The sequence below is a fragment of the Heterocephalus glaber genome, unplaced genomic scaffold (genome assembly GCF_053883595.1).
Source record: "Heterocephalus glaber isolate CG9 unplaced genomic scaffold, H.glaber_assembly_v1.0 deba00001444, whole genome shotgun sequence".
In the NCBI taxonomy this organism is placed as follows: domain Eukaryota; kingdom Metazoa; phylum Chordata; class Mammalia; order Rodentia; family Bathyergidae; genus Heterocephalus; species Heterocephalus glaber.
Window position 1 is genome coordinate 27,025,679 of NW_028258297.1, and position 25,504 is coordinate 27,051,182.

The following is a 25,504-nucleotide window of genomic DNA, read 5'->3' on the forward strand; positions in this document are numbered from 1 at the left end:
ACAGGAAAGCGATCAAGACATGGTTGAGGGACAGAAGGAGGGGAGGGGAAGGGGCTTTAAAGAAGGAATTCAGCTCTATTATGTTTGTGTACTAATTCCCCACAAGATATGGGGACATTTGACTGAGCTGGATAAGTTTTTTTTTCTAAGTTCTTTTATTGGTACATTTTAGGTGTACAATTCATTTACATTTATCATTGGGTGTTTGTACCTGTACATGATGCACCTTGGTTCTTATTTTTTTCCCCATTACCTATGCGCCCTTCACCCCCTCCACCCTTCCCTATTTACATAGACATCATTTCCATTTGTTTTTTCTTTTCTCCTAGTTTTCCCTTTCTGTCCTTTCCTTTCCTTTCCCCTTCCCTTCCCTTCCCTTCACCCCTTCATCTTTGGACCTTTTTTCCTATTTCAAATTATCAATTATTCATTTTAATCATTTTAACCCTTGTTTACACTATCAGTTTCTCATACTAGAGAAACTGTTAGGTATTTACACGTGTGTGTCCTATTTATTTCACTTAACAGTATGGTCTCAATATGCATCCATTTAGCTATAAATGACCCTAGTTTCTCATTCTTTATGGCTGAGTAGTACTCCATTTTATAAAAAACCACATCTTCTTTATCCAGTCTCCAATTGATGGGCATTTGGGCTGCTTCCAAGCTTTAGCTATTACAAACTGTGCCACTATGAACAGGGGTGCACTTATATCGCTGTGGTATGATTCTTTTAATTCTTTGGGGAAGATACTCAGCAGGGGAATAGCTGGGTCAAATGGGACCTCCAGTCCTAGTTCTTTGAGGTATCTCCACACTGATTTCCACAGTGGTCGCACCAGTCTACACTCCCACCAGCAGTGGAGAAGGGTTCCTTTCTCCCAAAACCCCTGCCAGCATTTGTTATTGGTTGATTTGTTGATAGCAGCCATTCTTTCTGGGGTGAGGTGGAATCTCAGTGTTGTTTTCATCTGCATCTCTTGAATGACCAGTGATGTTGAACATTTTTTCATATATTTGTTTGCTGCTTTTATTTCTTTGCCTGAGAAATGTCTGTTCATTTCAGATGCCCATTTTTGAATTGGGTCTTTGCCCATCTAGCCCGCGATTGGGCAGGCTCCTCTCTGGATACGTTTTAAGAGACCTTCACACCTTGAGACGACTTGCTCCTATAACATTCGGTAATGCATGCAAAGGGCCAAGAAAATCAAGTATTATGTTAATAAAATAGAACCACAGTCCCTTTGACAATAAACCCTACAATCAATGCCTCAGTTTTCTTAGCCCTCTCCTCAGCAGTGGCCCTGCTGCTCTTAGGAGCCCAGTGCCAATCACCCAATGGATTCAGCAGGTTCCTTCCTCTCCATGGCAGGAGGCAGCTCACTCTCCCCAGCCCCACGCATGAGCAGCAGGCAGCCACTCCTGCCTTAGGGTCTGTGGAAGCCATGCTCATACATGGGGGTAGCCTTGAAAGGGCATCTGAAGCAGGACTCTGCGACAGGGTCAGAGCTCAGAGGAGGGAGGTTCCTGTCCCCTCAGCACCTTTTAAACACCTCAGTCCAACTCTTCTCTAGGACTTCAGAGATCCAACTCAGCACATTTGGAGTTAATGCTTGTACTTTTCCATGGCAGGAAATATGGTCATACTGTGTCCAATCCAGGTAAAATGCCCCCTTCCTCCACTGGCCTGTGACATAGTCCACCATTGTGTCATTTCAGTCTCACAGTTTGCTGGTGTTATTTTCCTGCAAGATTTTCATGAGGTTCTCACCTCCAAGCTCCTAACTATTGTAATCTGGTTCTACTTCATTGCATGGGGTTCACCAAGGAAATTGTTTCCAGGAAAATAAGACATTCTCTAGTGTGTGTGTATTTCCCCTTCAGTAAGGTGAAACCTCTTTTAAAGCCACACTTCATGGGACAAAGATCGGAGAGATAAACTGCAGGACAAGTAAAGGGACAAGAAGTAGAATGGCTGAGAACATAGCCTCTAGCTTCAGACTGCAAGTGGGTTTGCTTCCCGGCCATGTAACGTTTACTGTGTGGTTCTTCCTAAGTTAACTAACCTCTCTGGACCATGAATTCCTCTCTATAAAAGGAGACTAATGAGATTACCTCAGGATAAAGCAGTATATGCTTATGGCATATCACCGTTTCATAACTGTTAGCTCTTATTATTATCTCTGAGGAGGCTATCACAGTGACATTGACAAGCTTGGGGGTTTCTGAGCACCACAGACCAGCTGTGAACTTCTGACTAAGGGAAACTGAGGCCGAAAGGCCTCACGGCACCCTGTGAGCAGAACGGGGCCTGTCAGTCACAGACCTCCCTCCAGCTGCAGGCACTGGCCTTTCCTTGAGTGATGAGGCAGCCCGGCCCCTGCCCAAGTGGTCCCCAGGCCTCATTTCCATTTCTCCTGTAGGGTAATGGGTGCCACAACCAAGGACAGGACTCAATCCTGGCCCCTGCGAGTCAGAGGAAGTCACTACAGGAGCCCGGTCCACACTGCTGAGAAAGATTCTGCTTCCATAACCCCCCTGGAGTTGTTAATCCCAGCCTCAGGGTCCTCACAGGAAAGAGCAGACAACTATTCCAACCACATTCTCAGGCTGAGAATCAGACGGTGTGGTGCCTTACCTGAAATTATTTTAAATATTGCTGTTATTAGCTCGGAGTAATAGTAATTAAACAGTAGTGGTCATTTTGTTGCTCTATCATCCACAATTCCCCTGCTGGACCCTGCCACAATTAAGAGAAACAAACATCCCCTGCTTCTAAGGGATGTTTGACTCCCTTGCAGTCCAAATAGGCAGCAGGCTCCAAGAGCCTTATGAAATCAGAGGCTTGGCTAGAAGCCCCAAGACCAAAGCTTCATGACTCGCTGTGATGCTTGCTCTGAAACTCACTAGGAGTACACGAAGCTGCTTTTGAGGGCTCGGTAAAGCAGAAAGTATCTCCTGCTTCTATGACAAACCTACAGGCCAGGGCCAGGAGAGGAATTGCTGGAGGATGATTTTCTGCATAGGAGGTAGGCGTGGCACCACTGAGTTGTCCAAGAGGAGTTTCTCCTGGGCAACAGCCACCGGATGGAGCAGACAAAGGGTGTTCTTGATGATGGGGCATTGCGACCCACTCACCCAACCACCTGACTGACCTGCTTGGGAATTTGCCGTCCTGCTGCCCGCCCCACATCTCAACCCACTTCTCACCCCACTTCTCACCCCACTTCTCACCCCACCCCTCCCTTTCTTGCCTTCACTCCAGGCCCAGTGAGGTGAGGGTTTTTCTCAACCACCTGGGCAGTGCTGCCTGCTGGGACAGGGGCAGTGAGGTCTATAAAAGTTCAGCAGGGCTCTCCCTGCGGTGCCCACTGTCCTGCCTGCTCGCCTGCAGCCCCCTGCCCGCTGGCACCATGCTCGGCAAGGCCTTGGTCCTCTTTCTCCTGTGTGCCCTGGCTGGGGCCATCCCCACACCACTGCTGGGTAAGCTTCCATCAGAGGATATGTGGGGTGTGTGTGGGTGTGATTGATGGTGAGAGAGAGCGCCACTGTGAACGTTATAAAGTGAAGCTGGATAAAACGTACACAGACTTGCTTAGGTGGCAACAGGCGGCTGAGCCCTGGAGACTTGGGCAGTGAGTGATTAAGCTGTGATTTACTGTGTGTGTTTGACTCACAAAGAGGGGCCAGAGGGTTTAAGGCAGGCCAGAGGGTTTAAGGCAGGCCATCAGAGAACCAGTGAGTTATTCTGAGTGTTCTATCTCCTACTGGATGTTACTGAGGCCTTATTGTACTTACGGCAGAGAAAACAGTTGGGGGACCCTCATTTTCCAGTGGAACACAATTAATTTCAGACAGGCGTAGCAGCCAGCGCTGTCACACACAGATGAAGGTCTTAGGATGAAAATTTAGGAATCATGGTGGGGGAGAAAACAAATAAGTATCCTTCTCATGAAATGGAGAGATAAAAAGTTCTCTTCACCCCAAACCTTTCTTTGTCATTCTCCCTGAGTTTAGGTCCATATTTAGGAGGACAGAGGTTCATTCACTTGCAGCAAAATGGTTTTGTTCTCTTTTCCTTTTCCTCTCAGTTCATTCTCCACTCAATTTCTGGGCGGCTGGTTTGGGCTTCCTTCCAGCTTTGAGTGTGTGATAAGGAGAAGGAAGCCAGGCACAGTGGCTCACACCTCCAACACTAGCACTGGAGGCCAAGGCAAGACAATCACAAGTTCACGGCGCTGCATAGTGAGACCCCGTCTGAAAACCTGCAAAAAATCTTGGAAGCAGCCTATGTCCATCAACAGTTGAAAGGAGGAAAAGACAATGTGGTATCTACACACAATGAAGTACTCCTCTGACATAAAAAAGGATAAATTGGAGTCATTTGTGGAAAAATCAATGTACCTTGGAGACTGCAATGTTAAGAGAAAGAAATCAGATGCAAAAGCTTAAATATTGGATGGTTTCTTTTGTATGACAAACCCAAAATACAATTAAAGAGCAAAATGAAAGGTAATAGGAAATAGGGAGACAGGTCTGTTCCAAGTGGGGATGGTACCCAGAGATGCAGGGAGAGGCAGGGAATCAAAAAGTATAAAGATGTGTTGTGTAATGTACCGACTCCTCATGAGGAATGTGAGTATTATGTATTACAAATATGGGCAATAAAAAACAAACATTGAAACAGAGAAGGATAAACTTGAGTTATTTGTCAGAAAATGCACCCTGAGACCATAATGCTAAGTGGAATGATCAGACACAGAAGGTTAAATACAGCACGATTTCTCTTATGTGAGGAGACCCCAAATACAAATCATCTAAAGAGTAAAATAAAAGAGAGGGGATAGGAAACAGGGAGACAGACTCTGTGCAGATAGGAAGGGGATGTGGCAGGGGAGAGACAGCAGGGACAGAGGGGACAGGGCACTGAAGACGCAACATGTATATGCGCCAGTCCCCAGGATGAATGGATTCATTATGCATGCAAACATTCACTGATTAAAAAGGAGAGGAGCAGAGTGACCACATTAGGGAGAGAGTGATGTCTGCCCTGGTGGCAGGGCATCCCCACCGGCCACACTGACTGTGTGCACCTTCTCTCCAGGCCACGGAGACTCTGTTCTTTGCTCAGCAGCCTTCATGCCTCTGATGCTTACATGCTTAGTGAGCCCCAGGACGCTAAGCAGCCTCTGATTTTCCACAGCAGGGGGAAGAGACTCTTGTGTGACCACCCTGGGTCGGGACAACTTCCTGTTCCATGTTGTCCCCAGAGGAAGGTGTGGCTGGGAGTGGGAAGGGTGTGGAGAAGCTTCTCGCTGGACATCCACAAGGTGTTCTTTTCTTTCTGGCTGCTCTAGAATCAACCATTCATCTAAGTGTAACCAGTAATATGAATGGAGAGACAGCCACGGACCAAAATTTTACCACTGACACACAGCGGACCATCAGTCCAGAGGCAACCACAGGCCGGTACCTGTGGAACTCGCCAACCTTTAGTAAGTGAGGGTCTGGCTTCAATGGTGGCCAAGGCAGGCATTGCTGGCTCCACTGCCTGCCCTCCTGAGGGAAACCCTGCTTTCCTCTGGGGTCCTGGATTCCTACTAGTTCTAACTGTGGCAATCACAATGAACTAACAATTTTCTTTTTTTTTTTTGGTACCTGTGATCGAATACAGGACCTTGTGCTTTTGAGGCAGGTAATGGAACCATTGAGCTAAATCCCCAGCCCTTAAAGTTGCTATTTTTATTTATTTATATTTTTTTTTGTGGTACCGGGGATCGAACTCGGATCCTTTTGCTAGCGCAGCAGGTGGAGAAACCACTGAGCTAAATCCCGGCCCAAAGTTTCTATTTTTAATAAGAGGAGAAACTTCCTCAGACATTACATATTTTACATGAAGTAACATGCTTCATGATTTTTCTCAAATACCAATACAGTCGAATCCAAAGAGCTCATGACAGGAAGAACAGGTAAAGCCAAAGACTGATGGAGCTTTTCTGCATTCTTGGTCTTTGAGAGATTTTTGTCTTTAGAGGCTTTTTAGGACAGACTCAAGAAGTGGGGCTCTGGTGCTTTGCCCTGCTTTATGACCTTCTCACGGAGTTGCCATGTTCAATTAGCTGGAAATATTGTTGGGGAGAACAGAGAGGATGGCTCCAGCATCTGATGATATGTCCAGTTCCACTTGTGCTATTAGGAACTGCTGAGTATGAGGTGAGACAAACATTTTGCCCAATCCTTCTTCTGAGTGCATTCCTGCCTACTTCCATCAGTCAGAGTTTAACCTTGGCAAATGCCTTGAGGTTAGAAGAAGGAAGGTGTTACTGCTGCGGATTCATGAGCCCTGCATTTGCTTGACCCATGTGAACCTGTTAGCATAAGCTTAGACACTTGGTGGAAATGAATGGGAACCCTCTCAGGACACCTTTGCAGGCTCTTCTCTCTGGCCCCTGTTGTCCTCCTAGAGACAAATACTCTCTTTGATACTGACATCAGTCACTGCAAAAGGGTTCTAAACTCCACACTTCCCAGGTGCTAAGGTCCCCTGTACACAGTGTAATAAGAAGGGTAAAGACAATGTCCTTCCTTCCTGACATTGATCTTCCATCCCACATGACCATGTTTTCAGCAACCAAATAGGCATGGACAAAGAAGCTCTTTCCCTGGAGTTTTCTAAGATTCCTTTCTTCCTGTCTTTCTAGGATGTAGATTCCACTCCAGTCCATGGAATCTTAGCTGAAGGAGAGGCTAAAACAGAGCTCTTAGGTTTCTAATGAATACAACATATGACTCAGTTCTGAGCTCCAAAGCTGATGGCCTCTTAATCCGGAAGTCCAGTTTTCATACTTCACCTCCCTGTTAGCTTTTGTGGAAGCCCTTAGAGGGCTTTCTTAGTCCAATAAAATGCATCAGGACGGGGTGTTAATATCCTGGAAAGGTACAAAGAAACATTTAGTGAAATTAAGTCCTATGCCCAAGGCCACAGTGGTTAGCGAGGAAAGATGGAGCTGATCTTTTAAGGACAAAGTTCTGTTTTCTGTTGTGACTTGTAATTTTCTTGGCTTTCATTTAGCATGTGGCAGAAATTCTCTATGACCTGTGATGATCATCACTTTCTAAGAAGATTCTGGGCTTCTGGAACAACCCATCACCCACTATGCTACAAGAGGCTCATAGTAGAAAACTGGTGAAATATGCACTGTACCCAGCTGAGGAGAAACAGCAAGGAAACCATCCTGGCTAGGCAGAGGGAGCTGTTCACAGATGGGAGAGGAGCATTTCTTGGCTGTTTTCCCTTAATATGGGGATAATAAATGTTCATTGGAACTGCATTTGGACGTGGCTTTACTTAGAGGGAAGAGCTTAGTTGCCTAAGTGGTAGTACCTAACAATAATAATTTTATATCTCTCTGTTACTTTATAACTACGACCCAACACATATCAAGGGCAACAGGACAGCTGGAAATGATCCTGTGGGAAGTATATTCATTTTCCTATTGTGTTAGAACACTTCACCAAAAGTTTTGTGGCCTAACACACCTGAACTTATTATCATGTGGTGTTGTAGCTCCAAAGTAGAAATGGTTCTCCTTGGGTTGAATCCATGTGTGAGGGCTGAGTTCCCTTCTGCAGGATCCAGGGAAAGATTCCACTTTCTGGTTCACATTCCCTGGCCCTCTTCCATCTTCAGAATCAGCAATGGCCAGTTGATTCTCACATCCCAGCTCCTCACCCTTGCGCATGATCCTCTGCCTCCCCTTCCACATTTAAGGGCCTTGTAATGACTTTGGGCCACCTGCGTAATCCAGGATAGTCTCTCTCTTTTCAGCCCACTTGATTAGCAGCCTTAGTTCTCCTTTGCCATGGACCTCAACACTGTTTCTGGATCTACAGACTAGGAGTTACACATCTTGTGGAAGCCACTATCAAATTTCCAGTAAGACCCACATCTTTACTCCCTGTGACCCAGTTAGATTCACTGGGGTTGAAGACAGTTAGTTACCTGGGCTCTTTTTATAATTATACTAGATTTTTGTAAATCATACATATGAGTTTATATACAATTAGTTGGTATTGCAAATGTTTGTACTTTGGAATATACATATGCAAAACTCCAGTGGCAGAAATGTCTTTGAAGTTGTGACTCTTTTTTATTTTTTATTTTTTTGGTACCAGGGAATGAACTCAGCTCCTTGCGCTTGTGAGGCAAGTGACGGAACCACTGAGCTAAATCCCCAGCCCAGAAGTTGTGACTCTTTAAGTTGGAGGTGATAAATCCCGAGGTAGTGTGTGGGTCCGGAGTGGGGAGTAAGGGATTCTCACTGTCTCTGTGTTGCTTAGGCACCCAGGTTCTTCTTGCAAATGAGTCAGTTACACCAAATCCATTTGAAAGGTTTTTTTTGCTCTTCACTATATTTCAGCCAACAATCCACCAAGGTATGGAACACTCCTTTACACAATTTTTAATGTAGTAAGTAGTAGCCTCAGGGAGAAACACTCCACACTCCCCAGTGCTTTTTATATGACATTCCATACATCTCTCAGCCTTAGATGAGCTGTACAAGAGTACATCAGAGGGTAGGATGTTTTACTCTGGCTCCACCAAGCCCCTTGTCTCACTGTTTTTCCTCTAAGTAGAAAGTAGTTCTGAGGCTTCCTCAACCTCTTCTGAGATGATAAGGCTATTTCTGTTCTGCTCCTTACTATCTACCCCCCCACCCATTTTGTTTTTTATTTCAAAGCCTGACAATTGATGACCGACCATTAGGATGATTTGCTATATTTAGCCAGGAAAAGGAGTGAGTGGACTCCATAGGCATGCGTAAGTACGCAGGATGGAAAAAGTTATATTTCCAGTCTGAATGCATCAGACAGAAGCAGCTTCTTAGGGAATAACTGACTTGGTTGAAGGGGTTGTGACATAGTTGGCCATGTGCCCGGCTGACTGTGGTGTATGTGACAGTGGAAGCCCGGGCACAGATGAGTCCTGAGGCACAGCATGGGTGTCGGGAAAAGCAGCAGCCCTGTGTCCCAGGAGGCAGCCAAGCAGAGCCCACTCAGCTACTGTCCTCCTGAGGGCGTTTTCTGGCAAGGCTTCCATTTTGGGGAAAAGACTGCACTGAGAGCCTTACACACGTTACTGGCAAAATGCACATACTTTATACAGCGTTGTTAATTGTACAAAACTAGGCTGAACCACAAATTTTGTAAAGTAAAAATATTTAATGTACAAATTAAGTGTTGTATATTTATCTAAAAATAATATTTAATCTACAACTTAGATATGATAGATAAATATCCTAAATTTTGATAATAGTGCAATGTATCCTGTTTGTCTAAAGTATGAACTTCCTGATTTTTAACCATTTGGTTTACTCTGGGGAATATATATTAATGCAGTCAATGATACATGGAAGATGAATCCTCCACTGTATCTTATATTTTTTACTGAGTTTTTCCCAGTTTTCTACAATTGTATTCCTCTGTACTGCTTTAAAAATCATCTTACAACTCTATTTTGGTTTACCCATAACGTATTTGTGTATCTTTCTTTGTACAGACTTTTGAGGAGGTGCTGTAGGTTTTACATAACATACATATGAGGATAGTGCAACAGGGTCAGCGTTTTGCCACGTTGAGAGACGCGTAGAAATTTCATCCTCCTCACTGTCCCTTCACTCTCCTCTGTTTATAAGGTAATTGGTTGAATATTTCTCACTGTCCACGTGGAACCACATGCGAGAACATGAAATATTTCACTCTAACTGTCCTACATATTTAAGAAAATAAAGAGGAATTAGAAGGTGTTTTGTACTTGCCCATATTTCCCCTTCCCATGGTTCTTTCTTGGTGTTTCAAAATATTTATAAAGATAGATCTGTGAAGATGTTCTCTTAGTTTCCCTTCATCCAATTCTTTATTTCCCTTTCATTTCTGAAAGCTAAATCCACCAGATATGGAAATCAGAATTCACACTTAGGTCACAACACTTAATAAATGTGTCCCTTCCTTATAGCGTTCATGTATTTTGATGCTGTTCCCATCTTTCATCTCCCCCTCTCACAAATAACCTATTTTTCCCTAGCTATTCTTGTAAGATTCTTGACAGCAGTGTACCACAATGTGGATTTTATTGTGATTATCTTTGTTCATGTTATGAACTGCTTATGCCCCTCCAAAATTTGTAGGTTGAAATCCTAACCCTCAGTGTGGTGGTATTTGGAGATGACAAACGGTTAGATTAAATCATGAGGATAGTGATCTCATGCTCTCTTTAGTGCCCTTGTGCAAAGACATGAGATCTCACCTCCTGATTTGTGGTGCATGAGGATACAAGACGCCAGCATGAGCAACCCAGAAAAGGGCTCAGCAGAACGGGACTATCTATGCTGGGATCCTGGCCTTGAGCTTCCAGTATTCAGAAGTTTAGAAATAAATTGCTGTTGTTTATAAACCACCTAGTTTATTAGTCAAAACTGAGGCACTGAGTTTGTGTACACCTTAGAATCTGTAGGTTTATATCTTTTCTCAAATTTGGAAAGTTTCAGATTTGTCTGAGAGTCAGAAACCTTGATATATGGATATTAGGTTTTTTGTTACAATCCCCTAGGTTCCTGAGACTGTTAAACATATTTTCTGTTTTTTTCTATTGTTCATGTCAAGTAACTTCTGGTTGGTTTTTTGTTGTTGCTGTTGTTGTTGTTGTTGTTGTTGTTTTGGTTTTCTGAGATAGAGTCTGACTGTATAGTTCAGACTGGCCTGGAACTCACTCTGTAGCCCACGCTGACCTCAAACTCACAGTAATCCTCCTGCCTCAGCCTCCCAAATTCTGGGATTATAGGTGTGCACCACCACGCTCAGCCCACCCTGTTTTTTATCTTCACGTTTACTAATATTTGTCCTTTGCTGCAGAGCCCATCAGTTGAGCTTTTATTTTTCAATTGAAGTTATACCTTTCAGTTCTAAAATTTCCATTTGCTTGTTGTATACATTTTAATTTCTTAGCTGAGATTATCTGTTTCAGTTATTGCGGGCTTATTTGTAATTGCTTAGCAAAGCAACTTTATGGTGACTCCTTTAAAACTCTTTGTCAGGTAGTTCTGACGTCTCTAATCTCTGTCCTGGCCTCTACTGATCATCTTGGGGATTTCTAGATTTTGGAAGAATAAGCAACTTTTGACTGACCCAAGAGAATTTAGACACAATGAGACTCTGGGTCTTACTTAAACCTACTGTCTTAGCCAACTTTCTCTCAGACCACTCCAGAAGGAAAAAGAGGGGCTGAGGACATGAGATTATTACCAAGAGAGGGTAGAAGTGAACTCTCCCCAGCAATTTCTGTGCACGTTGGGTACACTCATGCAGGGAGAGGTGCTCACTGCTGCCATGTGAGGTGTGCAGTTTCACATCTGTACTAGGCATCCAGGGAAGCCACGTCAGGGAGCCCTGGGAGCCCCTCGGACTGCTTTTCCTGTGGTCACTGCTGACATCTGCCCTTGGTGGTAAAGAGGGGTCATTGTCGCTGCTGGGTGAGATCCAGGCTCCCCATCTGGGTCACTGGCACCTTGAGGACAGAGAATGAGGGGTTCGTGAGCCCTGAGTGGGGATGAACATTCCAGTTTCTGCTCAGCCTTCTATGAGGACTCTGGGAAAGGTCAGGGCACTGGTGCATTCTGGCAAAGGTGATTTCTCAGCTCCCCTCATGGGCCATAGCTTTTCTTGGCATTGAGCTGTGGTATATGTTAAGTGTCTCAGCATTTTCCACCTTGCCTGGATGTACCCGCCTCCTTTGAAGAGAAACAATAAGCTTTTGTTGGGATGGTTGGTTTTCACTTCAGTCTGTTGACATTTCTGTGTTGCTGGTTTCCTTAGCTACAGCTCTGAATCATAAAGCCAAAAAGAACACATAGGGCTGGGGATTTAGCTCAGTGGCTCCATGCCTGCCTCACAAGTGCAAGGTCCTGACTTCAATCCCTGGGAGAAAAAGAACACATAGAAAAAGAACCACCTGATCATTTCTTTAATCCCTTCCCCATTTGCTTTCTTCTCTCCCATCTTCAGAGTCTTCTCATGCTTGCTTTCCATATAATGAGGGTTCTGAGTCAGACTTAGCGGGAGGAATAGGGCAAATACATAAACTGCATCTTTCTAGAAACGAAAATCTGTTCACTTTAGACATGAAGAATTATTGGACAGTTTTCTCTCTGAAGTCTTTGACTCCTCTGAGAAGACTGGATTTATTTTCCAGATCAAAACATCTAGAGGACACCTAGAGATGCGGTGGTCCTTGTAATAGGCAGAGAATAAGCCAAGGGTCCAGCATCAGAGTCGCTGATGAGTGAGTGAGGAGGGACGAAGACACAGCTCATGTTCCTGCGGCTCTGCCTGCCTTGCGGTGATGCCTGTGTTTGTTCATCAGGGCTTCCTTAGACAGAATTTCTGCCCCTTTGTGAACCACCCATTGCTGACAAAAGCAGATGCTCATCCAATCTATTTGGGGCTGCTTCACAGGTAGAGTGGTGGCCCTGGAGAAAGAGCAAAAGCTTTCTCCTTGAATACTCCAGTAAATGACTCTGCATTTGTTGGGCTTGCACTGTCATGCCCCTCTGTGAGCAGTTCTTCATGCTGTAGGAATGGAGCTCATAAATACCTCTGCTACAGCATCCTGACAACACTGGTTACACTGTAAATATACCAACCTTAAACTAATGTCAATTGATATTTTCTAGAAAGAGTTTATTTTTTTAATTGTAGAAACCTTGAATACACTAGGAATGTGTGGACAAATACACATATTCTCAATAGTGATAAATATTATTCATGTTTTGCTTTTTTCCTTTTACTCTGGATACATTTTTTACACAATAGTGATCACACTATAGGCATGGTGGTCCTTATTTCCCTTCACATGAAATCTAAAATGTATTGGTGTAAAGCTAGAAGCTGATTTTCTGTCTGTCAAAATGACCAAGTTCTCTTGAACTGTTAATTTGAAAAACATAGTTTTTCTCTGCCTCTTAAGTAACTTGCCCAAGAAACAAAGATTTTGTGTTTTATGGACATAATTGCTTGTGCTTTGTGTTTTGGTCTAGTACCCCTGGATCATTTAACAAAAGTCAATTTTCTCTATTTTCAAAGCAGCTAACACTTCCCCACCCTCTTCCCTTGGTTTATTCATTTAAAAAAAATTTTTGTCACTTTGGTATTGTTTCACATTGATGTGTGATCCTATTTAATTTGTGACATTTCTGACAAGTTCACCAAATCAAATTCCAAATTTTTTTCATACTCTGAAATATGCCTGTGAAATAATGTAAGAATATATTCTTATAAAAGAGATATAGTAAACTTAATAGCATTTTTTGACCTGTTAAATTTGCATGGGAAAGAGCATAAAATAAGAAATAACTTTTGTGTTACATGGATATATGTTATTCATATGTGTTCCAGCCAGTAGAATGGTACACACCAATAATCCCAGCACTCAGACAGGCTGAGGCAGGAGGATCACAAGTTCAAAACCGCCCTTCGCAACTTAGTGAGACTCTGTAACAAAAAATAATGAATAATAACACGTGTGCATGTGAAGGTCTTAGGTTCTACACTAGTATAAAAATAAATAAATAAAAATAAACAAAACAAAATACATCACTGTCCCAGAAATTAAACATTTCCTAAAACTATGCTTTCATGGGGCAACTAGTTATAATTTCGGTGACTATGTTAAAATATAGGCTGTATAGGTAACCAAATTTCCTTGTCACTTACATAACAATGAGCTCCCTTCTGTACCGTGGATCGAACTCGGGTCCTTGTGCTTGTGTAGCAGGCAGCAAAACCACTGGGCTAAATCCCTGGCCCTCCCCTCTGAATTTTAACCTTCACATTTGAAGGCTTGTCTTTTACAGGGCATTGATGATCTCATTCTGGTACTTCCCTGAAAGCTTTTGCAAGCAATTATGATCCTACAATGTTTTTTCTTCAAGGATTTCACAGAAAGAACTCTGATGAGCAGAAGTTTCTGAAAATTTTAAGATCATACAATCAGACCGGTTATGAATTTCCAGAATTCTAATGAAAATACTGAACAAGTTCATAGAACGACGAAGCCAACATCAAGTAGGACAAGAATTAATTAGATAGGACTGAACAAACTGATAGAAAATAATAAATTCTTTAGGGACTTAAAACTTTCTTATCATGTAATGTGTTATTTTCTAAACTTGAGAAAAATTTCTCTTTTTTTAAAATTAAATTCTTTTATTGGTACATTGTAGGTATACAACACAATTACATTTCTCATTGGGAATTGTACCTTTATATAATGCATCTTGGTTCTTATTTTTTCCCCATTCCTAGCCCTCCATTCACCCCCTCCACCCTTCCCTATTTACAAAGACTTTATTTCCATTTTTTCCATTTCTCATCCTTCTTCCTTTCCCTTCTTTCCTTACCCCTGACCCTCCCACTAACCCTACCCCTTTGGACCTTTGCTTCCTATTTTGCATTATCGATTATTCATTCTAATCATTGCTGCATTTTAGGTATACAATATAATGACATTCATCATTGGAAATTTGCACCTTTACATAGTCTCTCTTGGTTCTTATTTTTCACCCTTGCCCAGCCCTCCCTTCAACCCCTCAAGTCCTCCCTATTTACAAAGATTTTGTTCCTATTTTTCCATTTTCTCGTATTAATCCCACTCCCTTCTATCCTTTCCCCTGGCCCTGCCACTTCCTTCCCCTTTGCCCCTTTTCTTCCTATTTCACATGACCTATTATACATATAGTCCTTATTTACACTTTCAGTTTCTCACACCAGAGAAACTATTCGGTATTTATACATGTGTGTCCTATTTATTTCACTTAAGAGTATCGCCTCAATGTGCATTCACCTAGCTATAAATCTCTCTAATTTCTCATTTTTTATGGCTGAGTAGTACTCCATTTTATTAAAAAACCACATTTTCTTTATCTAGCCTCCAGTTGATGGGCATTTGGGCTGTTTCCAAGTTTTATTACAAACTGTGCTGCTATGAAAATGGATGCACATATGTCACTGTGGTATGATTCTTTTAATTCTTTGGGGAAGATCCCCAGCAGTGGAATAGCAGGGTCAAATGGGACTTCCAGTCCTACTTCTTTGAGGTATCTCCATACTGATTTCCACAGTGCTTGCACCAGTCTACACTCTCACCAGCAGTGGAGCAGGGTTCCTCTTTCCCCACAGCCCCATCAGCATTTGTTATTGGTTGATTTCTTGATAGCAGCCATTCTTTCTGGAGTGAAGCAGAGTATCAGCCTTGTTTTCATTTGCATCTCTCGAATGACCAGTGATGTTGAACATATTTTCATGTATTTATTTGCTATTTCTACTTCTTTGTCTGACAAATGTCTGTTCATTTCAGATGCCCATTTTTGGATTGGGTCTTTAAATTTGGGAGGTCTAACCTTTTTAAGTTCTTTATAGATTCGAGATAGTAGACCTTTGTCTGAAGAAGAGCAGGTGAAGATTTTTTCCCACCTTGTGGGTTGTCTCTTCACACTGCTGGTGGTTTCTCTTGCTGTGTGGAAGCCTTTTAATAAGAAGAGATCCCACTTGTTGATTGTTTGTGCTAGTTCACAGGCAACTGAGGTTTTGTTCATAAAATCTTTTCCTACACCGATGTCTTCAAGGATTCTACCTAACCTCTGTTCCAACTGGTTCAGAGTTTCTATTTTAATATTTAGATCTTTAATCCATTTTGATTTTAGTTTAGTACATGGTGAGAGACACAAGTCTAGTTTTAATCTTTGGCAAGCTGAAGGCCAATTTTTCTAGCATCATTCATTAAAGAGGCTATCTTTCCTCCAGTGAGGGTTTTTGGCTCCTTTATCAAAGATGAGATGGCTGAGTGTGTCTGGCGTTGTTTCTGCATCTTCTAATCTGTTCCACTGGTCCTCAGGTCTGTTTCTTTGCCAGTACCATGCTGTTTTAATCACAGTAGCTTTGTGGTATAGTTGCAGGTTGGGGATTGTGATACCCTCTGCCATGTCTCTGCTACCTAGAATTGCTTTTGCTATTCTGGGTCTCTTCTTGTTCCAAATGAATTTTTGGATTGTATTTTCCAGGTCCATGAAGAATATTTCTGGAATTTCAATTGGGATTGCACTGAATCTATATAGCACTTTTGGAAATATGGCCATTTTCACTATATTAATCCTTCCTGCCCAGGAGCAGGGAATGTCTGTCCATTTTCTGATATCATCTTCAATCTCTCTTTTCAGAGTGCCATAGTTTTCAGAGAAGAGGTCTTTGATTTCTTTTGTTAGGTTGATTCCTAGGTATTTCAGTTTTTTGGATGCTATTGTGAAAGGAATTATTTGCCCTATTTCTCTCTCAGTGAGTCTGTTATTGGTGTAGAGGAAAGCTATTGATTTTTGTGTGTTGACCTTGTAACTAGCAACTTGACTGAATTTGGTTACTAAGTCTAGAAGACTTTTGGTGGAGTTCTTGGGGTTTTCTATATAGAGTATCATGTCATCTGCAAATAATGACAATTTGACTTCTTCATTTCCTATCTTTATTCCTTTTATTTCTTTCTCTTGTCTAATTGCTGTGGCTAATTTTTCCAGAACTATATTGAATAAGAGTGGTGATAGTGGACATCCTTGTCTTGTTCCTGATTTTAGCGTGAAGGATTTCAGTTTTGGACCATTTAGTATGATATTGGTTGTTGTGTTTTCATAGATGGCTTCTATCAGTTTGAGGTAGAGACCATCTATTCCAATTTTTTGTAGGGTTTTTATCATAAATGCATGTTGGATTTTGTCAAATGCTTTTTCTTCATCTATGGAGATAATCATATGGTTTTTGTCCTTGGCTCTATTGATATAGTGTATTACATTGATTGATTTTCGTGTATTGAACCATCCCTGCATCCCTGGGATGAATCCCACTTGATCAGGGTGTATGATCTTCTTGATGATCTTCTGCATTCTGTTTGCCAGTATCTTATTAAGGATTTTTGCATCTATGTTCATTAGTGAGATTGGCCTATAGTTCTCTTTTTTAGTTGGGTCTTTCTCTGCTTTGGGGATCAAGGTGATGCTTGCTTCCAGGAATGAATTTGGGAGTACTGCTTCCCTTTCAATTTCATTGAAGAGTTTAAACATTAGTGGCATCAGTTCCTCTCTAAATGTCTTGTAGAATTCAGCAGTGAAACCATCAGGGCCTGGGCTTTTCTTAGTTGATAAGTTTTTAATTACATTTTCAATTTCATTGGTTGATATTGTGTTATTCAGAATTTTTAGGTCTGCTTCTTTCAACTTTGGTAATTCATATGTATCTAGGAATCTGTCCATTTCTTCTGTGGTGTCCATCTTATTGACATATAGGTTCTGGAAGTAGGTATTGATGATCCTCTGTATTTCTGCTGGGTCTGTTGTAATTTCACCCTTTTCATTCCTAATTGCATGGATTTGGGCCTTTTCTTTCCTTTTTCTGATAAGGTTGGCTAAAGGTTTGTCAATTTTGTTGATTCTTTTGAAGAACCAACTCTTGGCTTCATTGATTTTTTGTATCATTCTCTTAGTCTCCATTGCATTGATTTCTCCTCTAATCTTTATAATTTCCTCCCTTGTATGAGCTTTGGGGTTGTCCTGTTCTTCTTTTTCTAGAAGCTTGAAGTTCAGCATCAAGTTGTTTAATTGGGCTTGTGTTGTTTTCCTAATATGCATATTCACTGCTATGAATTTCCCTCATAAGACTGCTTTCATTGTGTCCCATAGCTTCTGATATGTTGTCTTGTCATTGTCATTTAATTGAAGGAACTTTCTGATTTCTTCTTTAATTTCCTCTGTGACCCATTGGTTATTCAGAAGTGTGTTGGTCAATTTCCATGTGTTTATGAAATTTTTTGAGTTTCTTTTGCTATGGATCTCCAATTTCATCGCACTGTGGACTGATAATATACAGGGGATAACTTCAATTCTTTGCACTTACTTAAACATGTTCTATGTGTGAGTATGTGGTCTATTTTGGAGAATGACCCATGTGCAGCTGAGAAGAATGTGTATTCTGATTTTGTGGGGTGGAAAACTCTGTAAATATCTGTTAAGTTCATTTGTTCAAGTGTTCGATTGAGTTCTAGTATTTCATTACTTATTTTTTGTCTAGTTGATTTATCTACTTGTGACAGTGGAGGTTGAGGTCCCCCACTACAATTGTATTAGTGCATATATGACTTTTCATGTCTGTTAGTATTGGTTTTATATAGTTGGGTGCACTAGAGTTTGGTGTATAGATATTTATGATTGTCATCTCTTCCTCTTGGATTCTTGCCTTTACAAGGATGTGGTGTCCTTCTTTGTCTCTCTTAATCAGTGTTGGTTTGAAATCTACTTGATCTGCCAAGAAGATAGCTACTCCTGCATTTTTCGGGTTCCTGTTGCATGGAGTATTGTTTTCCACCCTTTAACTTTCAGTCTATGAATTTCCTTTTGAATTAAGTGTGTTTCTTGTATGCAGCATATTGTTGGATATTGCTTCTTGACCCATTCTGCTAGTCTATTTCTTTTGATTGGTGAATTGAGACCATTAACATTGATGGTTATAACTGAAACGTATTGACTTGTCATTGCCATGACCTTTTCTTTTTGTTGGGTTCTCCCCATTTACATTTAATTTCTTGTCATGCCAGATGGGTTCATTCTGCTTTGCTTCCTGGGGTTGTGATCCTCACTGTCTGTTCCTAGCCTATTGTGTAAAATTCTTTGGAGTGCTGGTTTGGTATTTATGAAGTTCCTAAGGTGCTCTTTGTCATGGAAGTATCATATTTTTCCATCCATTTTGAAAGATAGTTTTGCAGGGTACATCAATCTGGGTTGGAAGCTGTTTTCTTTTAGGGCTTGGAATATGTCACTCCAAGCTCTTCTTGCCTTGATGGTTTGTGTTGAGAAGTCTGCTGTGATTCTGATGGGCTTTTCTTTGTATGTGATTTGTGTCTTTTCTCTAACTGCTTGTAGAACTTTGTTCTTCTGTTGAGTTTCTGGAATCTTAACAATTATGTGCCTATGTGTAGTTTTTTTTGATCAAGGTTATCTGGAGTCCTATATGCCTCACTTATCTGTATGTCAAGCTCTTTTCCCCTGCTTGGCAAGTTTTCTGCCATTATTTCTGTGAAGAGATCTTTTATGTCATCTGCACTCTCTCCTGTTTCTTCATTGAGCCCAATCAGTCTTATGTTATTCTTCTTTGCATCATCTAGCAGCTGCTGGATTGATTTCTCATATTCCCTTATAATTTTGAAGCAATTTTTCTTTTTCTGGTCACTAATTGCAATCATATCTTCTATATCTGAAATTCTGTCCTCACATTGGCCCATTCTGCTGTGTAGACTTTCAATGGAGTTTTTCATGTCCTGGAAATCTATTTGCATCTGTTTTATGGATTCCATTTGTTTCTTATGTTGGGATTTCATCATGTTACTGAGCTCCTCTCTAGATTTATTAATCATGTCTTGCACTAGGGGCACAATTTCTCCTGTTATCTGATATTTCTGATTTCATTTTTTCCAGATCCCCTTTTGTTGCCAGTTCACTGGGTCCAGGTGGTTGAGTATCAGAGGGTTCCATCTCATTTCCCTTTGGGGTTCCTGTAGGTGATCTGGAAGTCTGGTTTTGAGACTTATTTACGTGTTTTCTCATTTTGACTGGGGGGAAGTTGTTGGCGCCTGCACGGATTACCTCCTCTGAGCTGGGAGAGGTGGGACAGGGGCCGGGAGCAGTGGTAGGGTTGGTGGCCCAAAAGCCCTTTCCTGTGGGCTGGGAGAAGTGGGAGGGATGGTGGCTGGGAAGCCCCTTCCTCTGGGCCAGGAGCAATGGGATGGCGGCTCAGAAGCCCCTTCCTCTGGGCCAGGAGTGGCAGGACAGAGGGTGGCCCAAAAGCCCTTTCCTCTGGGCTGGGAGCAGCGGGAGCGATAGTGGCCAGGAAGCCCCTTCTTCTGGACCAGGAGCAGTGGGCCGGCGGTTCAGAAGCCTCTACTTCTGGGCCGGGAGCAGTGGGACTCAGTACTGTGGTCTGGTGGTTCAGTGTCCTCTGTGTCTTTGTAGTGTGGAACCAGGTGGCTGTACAGAGGAGCAGGGGTGGGGGTCCAGTGGATTGTTGCTGGGGTGTGGGCTGATTCTGCATGTTCTCCGTGACTTGGGACCTCAGTAGGGCATGCACAGACCTGCCTGTCTGCAGCAGGGGCCAATCAATTTTCAGTGGTGGTGATTCACAAGGTTCCAAAAGTAATATGCCTAAGCCCATTCATGCAAAACATTCTATAAAAGGAAAGAATAGAGAAGAGTCTAGGCATATCTAGACAAAACACCAGGGGGCTATTAGTCTGCATATCTGTAATGACGCATGGTGACCTGTGGTCATTTTCCTTTAGTAACTCCCAAGAACATTAGTAAGAACACTTGGTGTAAGGAATTTGTTTCCATGACACCAAAGCTTCCCCGATGAGGGCCAGATGCAGGGAATCCTGGACAATCTTTGAGTCTGAGCATTTTGAGGTGAACCTTTAGTACCCATATGTCCATGTGGAGTCTCCTAACCCTTTCCCAAGTTGAGAAGACATGCAGTGTATATCATCAAAGCTTCAGTGGAATACACAAACAGGGGAGCATAGGTCACAGCTCAGGAAGTGTCTGGTATAATTACAGCCCTAGCTATTGACCAGGGCAATTAGGGTGACAGGATCTCTGCTGGCCTGAATGTACATGTTCACATCAAGCCCTAAATTCAAATACAAATGCAGAGGACAGGACAAAGGCACAGCATGGGCAAGCACATGGCAGCTCAAATAATGATGCAACTTCATTTCTGTTAGCTGTGCTTATGGCTTGGACAAAGTTCCTTCAATCCTGCTGTCCTAGTCACACGTTGCAACTTTTAGAAATCAATGACAACCTCCTTCCCATGCATCCTTCAGGGCTGTAGTCCCAGACAGAAACAAGGGATGCAAGTCATCCTGGTATTTTAGTTGTGAGGTCACAGAGTGTGGAGCTGAAGGTGCCATTGTACTGCTCCCCCTCATAATGGGATCTTCCTGGTTTCCCCAGCACAGACTTGAGAGCAGCTCCAGGGTCTCCTGCAAGATGCTGGTGGTCCTACTGACAGCGGCCCTGCTGGCCCTGAGCTCAGCTCAGAGCTCATACAAAGGTAGAGGAGAGGGTTGTGAGGTAGTGATGGGACTCTGCTTGGGACTCAGGAGACCACACAGCAGAGGCGGAGATGGTGCATCACAAAGGGAAAGCTACAAAAGAAAAGCCAGGCTGGTGGAGTTCTTAAGGCAGGGTTAAGATCCATTCTGTCCCCATTCCACATCCAGACCTTCTACTTTTATGAAAAGTAATAGGGGCACCACTATAATCCTTGATCAGAGAAATGAACATATCAGCTTTGTGTTTGTCGATAGAGCTCTCTGTGCTGTGAAGGATGGGCGGGATGATGGGAGGATCCATCCTGGGGACCCCAGCTGTAAGGATATGACCTAAATCTGGGTGGGGTGCTGGGAGCCTTTCAGCCAAGGGAATTAAGGGCTCACAACAGAGATGAACACACAGAAGAGCCATATGAGAGACACTGAACTGGATAACAGACTTCACTATTGGTGCAGTGATGAAGAAACATCGGGGATCATTTTCCTAGTTTTCTTTCCACCACATGCAATATTTCAGTGTGCAGGGAGGAGTTGTGTAACTCTGTCCACAACTGCATAAGGCTAGTTTCCCTTCTTGAGGCAGGACATTGACTTAAGCAAAGGATTTAATGAAGGATGAGGGCAAAGCAACAAGAAATATGATATCAAAATAACTGGAATACTTGACAAGAAGAAGCAGTGAGGTTTGAGGGATTCTAGGGAGGACCAAAGGAGGACTGACAATGTTTGGTGAGAAGTGGTTGAGACTCAGCCTAGCAGCTGCGCTGCAATCCCTTAGACCTCCTTCCCTTTGCAAGGAGATGAGCACAGAGAGTGGCTGAGGACTACAGAGGGTTCACTTGGGGATGTTCTTGTTGGCACTGTAAATGACCTTTCCTTGTAGGGCAACTGTGAGCCCTCAAAGAATGACAGCAAAATTTTCACTTCATCTGTGCTTTTTTTCCTAGGGGTCACCTGGGAAGACTCTTCCTCCCTAGTGTCAGGTAAAGGCCCATTCATCCTCAGTCAACTTTCTATTCCTTCCTTTCCTCAGGTATTTTGCCATCCTGCAATGTCTTATTAGGTTAATATTTCATTTTGGGCATTACTGATTATCACACTTCCCTTAGAGATACAGACAAATGCTCCCAATCTGCCATTCTGAGAACCATGAGCTGGTTCACCATTTCAGTAACAGGGAGGACCAGCTCTAGTGACACCAGGAGGAGGCTCCCTGTGTCCTCACAAAGAAGTGACTCCTGACACACGATGCTTCCTGATTTTGCTCTTCAGCTCCTCTATGGAGCGGAGAGTCACTCCCTGGTTGCTTCCTTGCCTATGTTCCTTCTCAGACTCCTATGGCTATCTGTAAAATGCCCAGAAATATGGGACTATCTCATTTGCTTCTATGTTTCTCCACTCAGCTCTGTCCTTGTAGATGATGAATACATGGCCACCACTTATGAAAGGATCCTATATGAATCATCATTTTCTGTCTCTTCTATCTCTGAGGTTTTTCTCCACATTAGTCCAGGGCTCTCGCTCAGCACCTAGCTTAATTTCCACATAGGACTGAGGTGTCCTGGATTGGGTTCACAGGGAGACAGTTATTACAATACTGTCTCCATTAATACAACTGGCAATATACATGATAATCCTTCCCCTTTGCTTCTTATCTGTCTTAGCCATGTCCTTGGTGAACTCCAGGTGTCCAACTTGTCTTTTTTTTGCAAATGCAGAAAGTTGTACTCTTAGGTGCCAGTAGATGAGGTTTTGCACATGTTGGCTGTGTTTAGTGCATGGGTTTAGAGAAGCTCTCTGTGGAAAGGCAATGGGTGAGAGGAAAGGAGTCAAGAGGCTAGCCTGGAAGGGGAGCCTGTGAAAATGTCAGACAGTTAAAGACAAGGAGAGTCTTCTACCACTGATCTCATCTATCCTTTGCTATGACTACACAGAGTTTGAGGACCAATGCTAAGGCTTTGATTTGGCACATGAGACTCCAGTAGATGATGACGTTGAAGATGGAAGCAAAAGAGAAGATGAAGTTAATGATAAAGATGAAGGTGATTCCAAAGATGAGGATGATTGCATACAGAAGAAACCACCCCAGCGAAATCCTCGGCTTCCTCTCCCTGGACCATATCCAAGACCACCCCATCATAGAGGTCATCTGAAGCCTCCTCCAACTCCTCCTCCTGGACAAGATCAGGGAACACCTGAACATGGAGTCAAGAAACAGAAACATCACTCTCATTCCTTATATAGGCAAGGTCCACCTCAAACAAGAGGTCAGCAGCAGCCCAATGGTCCTTCTCCTCCTGGAAACCAGCAGGGCCCACACCAACAAGAAGGCCCACCCCAACAAGAAGGCCCACAGAATCGCCCCCATTGTTCCTTAAATAAGCAAGGTTCACCCCCACCAGGAGGTCAATAACAGCTCAGTGGTCCTCCTCCTCCTGGAAACCAGCAGGGCCCACCCCAACAAGGAGGCCCACAGAATCACTCCCCTCATTCCATAAATAAGCAAGGTCCACCCCGACCAGGGCCACAGCAGCCCAATGGTCTTCCTCCTCCTCCTCTTCCTCCTGGAAAACCACAGGGTCCACCCCCACCTGAAGGCCCCCAGAATCGCCCCCCTCATTCCTTATATAAGCAAGGTCCACCCTTACCAGGAGGCCCGCAGCAGCCTAATCGTCCTCCTGATACTGGAAACCAGCAAGGTCCACCCCAGTAAGAAGGTAAGCAGCTGTATTTTCCTCGTGGCATCCTGGAAGGCCCCACTTTGCTCCCCACTTCCCTAAAGGGATAAACCACCCAGAATATCCCAGGGATTGAGCTCAATGATCTCATTGCAGTTCCAGGTGGGATTTAAGCCCTCTCTTCAACACTGGTCCTAAGTCCTATACTTACTAAAGTGCAGGGTGACAGCCATTCATCTGTCATGTAGTTCAGGTGATGTGGTCAGTGAAGCCCAATTTTCAGTGTTACCATTCAGATTTTCTGGGTTAGTGTGCCAAGACCATTTCTTTTTACAAACCTCCCATGATAGTAGTGATTTTCAGGAATGATGCCCCCAGAATTGCCTTTTGCCAAATGATTAGGGGCATTCTTTAGAGCAAGCTGTGCCATGTTCTCCCCTTGGTCCTCTGCCTCCTTCTCAGAGCCAGTGACTTCCAATGTCACATTTCCACCTGACCATGCTTAGCTCAGTTCCATCTCACACCACAACTGGCAGTGCCAGTGCTCCTGCTCAGTCACATTCATGTCTGTGCTCTTATATGCCACCTTGACTTGAACATCCTTACCATGAATGGGATCCATGCCCAAGATGGAAAAGAAGGTCCTGGAAGAGAAGGGGATGAAGCCAAATCTGGTAGGCTGGTCTTATCCCACCTCCCACAGCCCCAGCCCACAGCATCATCACTTCCTGCACACATCTTCTTTGAAACAGTTGTACACACATAAGCAAGTCATGCTGATATTCTGGCCTAAAAACAATTCCACAAAGGATCTGCGTGGCCCACTGGGCATAACATATTTTGTAGAAAACATCTAAGTCAGCTCACAGAGTTATTCAGATCTTTCTATTGTCTTTCTCTTTCCTTCCTTACTTTAGCCCTCTTTCCCTCCTCCACTTTTTCCTTTCCTTTCTACCATTCTCTTTCTGCATTTGTCTTCCAGCCATCCCTCTTTCCATCTTTATTTTTCTTTTCCTCCTCTCTTCCTTTCTCCTCCTTTGCCATCAATCTTCCTTACTATATTTAAAAAATTTTATAGTATTTGACTGTGTAATTATACCATAATTTTGAATCAATCCAATCCTGTTAGTTAACACTTTGATTGGTTGAAATTTCATTGCTGGTATTAGGATGATGCACTGATCCTCTTTGTAAATACACCTTTGATAAATTTCTGTAGCAATTAAAAGATAAACAGTTTAAGAATCATCTTTGTTTCTTCATTTCACAAAGAACGATTTAGAGCACATTATCTTCTCGGTGCCTAAGAAGAACTGACAAGCATTAATTAGGAAGGACAAGGGAAGGACAAGGTCAGAGGGAGAGATGTCTGGGTCTCACCTGCCCCACTTCTGTGAGGGCAGCTAGATATTGGGAGCCTCTTGCCCTGTCTGTCAGTTCTCCTCTGTAACCTTCTTGCTTTGTTGTTTTCACAGACTGAATAACAAGGTGACGTCCATCAGAACATGACCCCATTGGAAGAACGCAGTCATAACTGCATCATCGATATTCTAATAAAATAATCAGCATCCATTTCTGATTTCCACCTGTCTCTCTCTCTCAAGGATGTTTTCCTACATTTTGCCAAAGCCAG

The 25,504-nt window shown here is 43.0% G+C and overlaps 1 long non-coding RNA gene across 1 annotated transcript in view; it reads left to right on the forward strand.

Annotated features, from left to right (window-relative positions):
• Positions 1-25,432, forward strand: part of LOC106009455 (uncharacterized) — a 28,779-nt gene extending 3,347 nt beyond the window's left edge. The window contains exons 2-4 of the long non-coding RNA XR_015452346.1: positions 22,141-22,176; positions 23,128-23,910; positions 25,347-25,432. This is a non-coding gene — a long non-coding RNA (uncharacterized LOC106009455). The remainder of the gene's footprint in view (positions 1-22,140; positions 22,177-23,127; positions 23,911-25,346) is intronic.
• Positions 25,433-25,504: the final 72 nt, after the last annotated feature.